The 5,000-nt window shown below is 52.7% G+C and overlaps 1 non-coding gene across 1 annotated transcript in view; it reads right to left on the bottom strand.

Annotated features, from left to right (window-relative positions):
• Positions 1-896, bottom strand: part of LOC126151240 (small subunit ribosomal RNA) — a 1,909-nt gene extending 1,013 nt beyond the window's left edge. Inside the window, exon 1 of the ribosomal RNA XR_007531868.1 lies at positions 1-896. This exon is cut by the window's left edge and continues 1,013 nt beyond it. This is a non-coding gene — a ribosomal RNA (small subunit ribosomal RNA).
• Between the last annotated feature and the right edge of the window lie 4,104 nt (positions 897-5,000).

Genomic DNA, 5,000 nt, shown 5'->3' with positions numbered 1-5,000 from the left:
GCACACAGTATTCAGGCGGGCTTGCCTGCTTTAAGCACTCTAATTTGTTCAAAGTAAACGTGCCGGCCCACCCAGACACTCAATAAAGAGCACCTTGGTAGGATTTCAACGGGGTCCGCCTCGGGACGCACGAACACGCACGAGGCGGTCGCACGCCTTCGGCTCGCCCCACCGGCAGGACGTCCCACGATACATGCCAGTTAAACACCGACGGGCGGTGAACCAACAGCGTGGGACACAAATCCAACTACGAGCTTTTTAACCGCAACAACTTTAATATACGCTATTGGAGCTGGAATTACCGCGGCTGCTGGCACCAGACTTGCCCTCCAATAGATACTCGTTAAAGGATTTAAAGTGTACTCATTCCGATTACGGGGCCTCGGATGAGTCCCGTATCGTTATTTTTCGTCACTACCTCCCCGTGCCGGGAGTGGGTAATTTGCGCGCCTGCTGCCTTCCTTGGATGTGGTAGCCGTTTCTCAGGCTCCCTCTCCGGAATCGAACCCTGATTCCCCGTTACCCGTTACAACCATGGTAGGCGCAGAACCTACCATCGACAGTTGATAAGGCAGACATTTGAAAGATGCGTCGCCGGTACGAGGACCGTGCGATCAGCCCAAAGTTATTCAGAGTCACCAAGGCAAACGGACCGGACGAGCCGACCGATTGGTTTTGATCTAATAAAAGCGTCCCTTCCATCTCTGGTCGGGACTCTGTTTGCATGTATTAGCTCTAGAATTACCACAGTTATCCAAGTAACGTGGGTACGATCTAAGGAACCATAACTGATTTAATGAGCCATTCGCGGTTTCACCTTAATGCGGCTTGTACTGAGACATGCATGGCTTAATCTTTGAGACAAGCATATGACTACTGGCAGGATCAACCAGGGAGCTGCGTCAACTAGAGCTGAGCAGCCGGCCGCCCGGGAGTGTGTCCCAGGGGCCCGCGCGAACACGCAAGCGTCCGCTCAATTATTCTGCAAACAGGAGGAGGCTGAGCTCCCCTGCACAATACACCTCGAAACCCTCTCAGGTCCCGGCGGCGCGCAGCGCCGTCCTAAGTACTTGGTCGGGTTCGAGAGAGGCGCAATCGCCCGGAGTTAGGCGAGTAGACGCTTTAGGTGCGACCACCCGTGCTCCCAACTGAGCTTGCCGCTGCCGACAGAGGCCCGGGAGCGTGCTGTCGTGGCATTGCCGGCGGGAGACAACACGCGCCACCTACGGTGACCGGCAGCTCCAACGCCAGCGCCACAGAAGGGCAAAGGCCCCACGTGGGTGCCGAAGCGAACTCTCCCAGCACAGCGCACGTGCCAACACGTCTGCACAACTGCGATACAAACCACCAGCGAGAACCGCTGGGGCGACCGAGCAGCAGACGGCGTCGCGGCGCCGAGTGCCGGGCGGCGGCGCATCCTCAACGCACACAGTCCTCAGTCGGACCAGCACACTGCAGATGTCCACCGCGCTTCGCACCGGGCCCGCGAGGACCCACTTTGGCCGCCCGGCGCCGCGCGCAGGGTGCCCCGGCGCGCAGCTGCGCCGCCTGCCGCGTCCGTCGGCCGGCGCGCCTGCCACTGGGCGCCCCCACCAGCCGGCTGTAGCGCGTGCGCCCACGCACCGCGCGGCCAGCACGCCGGGCGGCCCCCCCTCACCGGCCGGGGACGGTCCCACCCAGCCACCGCCGCGTATCGCTTCACACACAGATTTGCCCTTACTGATTTACCTCCAGCAACAACAACCGCACCACAATGGGTTTACCAGTTGTTCATTTGCGTAACGTCACCAGCAAACGTAGACGTCCATCCCAGTTTGCAAATGCAACGATTATTGCATACCTGTCTGTTAGGTGTCACGACACACTACGTCTGCCCACATACACGCAACAAAATGTGCACGACTAGAGAACACGTGGGAGGTGGCCCCCTACGTATGCGATGTCCATTACGAGACCGACTGTCAACCAGCATCTGTACCATGTCGCAGATGTGGAACGCGGTGCACCATGCTATCACACTGTGTGAGAAGAGACGACTACGTTTGAATACACGCGCCACTACATCAACAGACGGCTCATGCTGATCGCCATCCAGGGCGTCCGTTAATCCCACACGTCTCTATGGCGTACCACACTGCAATGTAGCTGTTATGGGGAGACGGCACGTGGCTGAGTGCACAACATTTGGACCGTATGGTTCGCTGTTGTTGGGCGCAGTCGTTGTACGGTCACACATGTGCCACAGCGTATCATGCAGTACATACGGACCTATGTGCAGTACAATGTGAGGGTTAAGCTTACGACATCAGCGGACAGTGGACACAGGCCGTACCACGACGTAGACTGAGCGCTTCGACATGCGAATGCCAGTGAACAGCTGCGAAGGGCATTGAACACGCAAGCACCTGAACGACCAGCGTGCGAAGGCAGGGGGGAGGGTGGGGGCGATGTACATCCTGCAGTCGTCCACATTACAGTGTACAGCGGGAGCATGTAAAAAGTAAGCAACACTTGCGAAGTGTTGAACATGAAACGATACACAAGAGGGTGGGCGGTGCGAGTAGCGAACTATATTCAGAGGGTTGTGGTTAGACAACACTGGATTAATGTAACGTGTCATATGCCAATTACAGAGCAGGTTAAGGCACAACTTGGGTTAGGTTAAGGCACAACGTGGGTTAGGTTAAGGCACAACTTGGGTTAGGTTAAGGCACAACGTGGGTTAGGTTAAGGCACAACGTGGGTTAGGTTAAGGCACAACGTGGGTTAGGTTAAGGCACAACGTGGGTTAGGTTAAGGCACAACGTGGGTTAGGTTAAGGCACAACGTGGGTTAGGTTAAGGCACAACGTGGGTTAGGTTAAGGCACAACGTGGGTTAGGTTAAGGCACAACGTGGGTTAGGTTAAGGCACAACGTGGGTTAGGTTAAGGCACAACGTGGGTTAGGTTAAGGCACAACGTGGGTTAGGTTAAGGCACAACGTGGGTTAGGTTAAGGCACAACGTGGGTTAGGTTAAGGCACAACGTGGGTTAGGTTAAGGCACAACGTGGGTTAGGTTAAGGCACAACGTGGGTTAGGTTAAGGCACAACGTGGGTTAGGTTAAGGCACAACTTGGGTTAGGTTAAGGCACAACTTGGGTTAGGTTAAGGCACAACTTGGGTTAGGTTAAGGCACAACTTGGGTTAGGTTAAGGCACAAGTTGGGTTAGGTTAAGGCACAACTTGGGTTAGGTTAAGGCACAACTTGGGTTAGGTTAAGGCACAACTTGGGTTAGGTTAAGGCACAACTTGGGTTAGGTTAAGGCACAACGTGGGTTAGGTTAAGGCACAACGTGGGTTAGGTTAAGGCACAACGTGGGTTAGGTTAAGGCACAACGTGGGTTAGGTTAAGGCACAACGTGGGTTAGGTTAAGGCACAACGTGGGTTAGGTTAAGGCACAACGTGGGTTAGGTTAAGGCACAACGTGGGTTAGGTTAAGGCACAACGTGGGTTAGGTTAAGGCACAACGTGGGTTAGGTTAAGGCACAACGTGGGTTAGGTTAAGGCACAACGTGGGTTAGGTTAAGGCACAACGTGGGTTAGGTTAAGGCACAACGTGGGTTAGGTTAAGGCACAACGTGGGTTAGGTTAAGGCACAACGTGGGTTAGGTTAAGGCACAACGTGGGTTAGGTTAAGGCACAACGTGGGTTAGGTTAAGGCACAACGTGGGTTAGGTTAAGGCACAACGTGGGTTAGGTTAAGGCACAACTTGGGTTAGGTTAAGGCACAACGTGGGTTAGGTTAAGGCACAACTTGGGTTAGGTTAAGGCACAACTTGGGTTAGGTTAAGGCACAACTTGGGTTAGGTTAAGGCACAACTTGGGTTAGGTTAAGGCACAACTTGGGTTAGGTTAAGGCACAACTTGGGTTAGGTTAAGGCACAACTTGGGTTAGGTTAAGGCACAACTTGGGTTAGGTTAAGGCACAACTTGGGTTAGGTTAAGGCACAACGTGGGTTAGGTTAAGGCACAACGTGGGTTAGGTTAAGGCACAACTTGGGTTAGGTTAAGGCACAACTTGGGTTAGGTTAAGGCACAACTTGGGTTAGGTTAAGGCACAACTTGGGTTAGGTTAAGGCACAACTTGGGTTAGGTTAAGGCACAACTTGGGTTAGGTTAAGGCACAACTTGGGTTAGGTTAAGGCACAACTTGGGTTAGGTTAAGGCACAACTTGGGTTAGGTTAAGGCACAACGTGGGTTAGGTTAAGGCACAACGTGGGTTAGGTTAAGGCACAACGTGGGTTAGGTTAAGGCACAACGTGGGTTAGGTTAAGGCACAACGTGGGTTAGGTTAAGGCACAACGTGGGTTAGGTTAAGGCACAACGTGGGTTAGGTTAAGGCACAACGTGGGTTAGGTTAAGGCACAACGTGGGTTAGGTTAAGGCACAACGTGGGTTAGGTTAAGGCACAACGTGGGTTAGGTTAAGGCACAACGTGGGTTAGGTTAAGGCACAACGTGGGTTAGGTTAAGGCACAACGTGGGTTAGGTTAAGGCACAACGTGGGTTAGGTTAAGGCACAACGTGGGTTAGGTTAAGGTAGAAATTGCGTTACATTGCGGTACAAATTGCGTTACATTGCGGTACAAATTGCGTTACATTGCGGTACAAATTGCGTTACATTGCGGTACAAATTGCGTTACATTGCGGTACAAATTGCGTTACATTGCGGTACAAATTGCGTTACATTGCGGTACAAATTGCGTTACATTGCGGTACAAATTGCGTTACATTGCGGTACAAATTGCGTTACATTGCGGTACAAATTGCGTTACATTGCGGTACACATTGCGTTACACATTGCGGTACACATTGCGTTACACATTGCGGTACACATTGCGTTACACATTGCGGTACACATTGCGGTACACATTGCGTTACACATTGCGTTACACATTGCGGTACACATTGCGGTACATTGCGGTACACATTGCGGTACATTGCGGTACACATTGCGTT

This window comes from Schistocerca cancellata, unplaced genomic scaffold (assembly GCF_023864275.1).
Source record: "Schistocerca cancellata isolate TAMUIC-IGC-003103 unplaced genomic scaffold, iqSchCanc2.1 HiC_scaffold_1046, whole genome shotgun sequence".
Taxonomy (NCBI): domain Eukaryota; kingdom Metazoa; phylum Arthropoda; class Insecta; order Orthoptera; family Acrididae; genus Schistocerca; species Schistocerca cancellata.
This window is presented reverse-complemented; position numbering and strand designations above follow the sequence as displayed.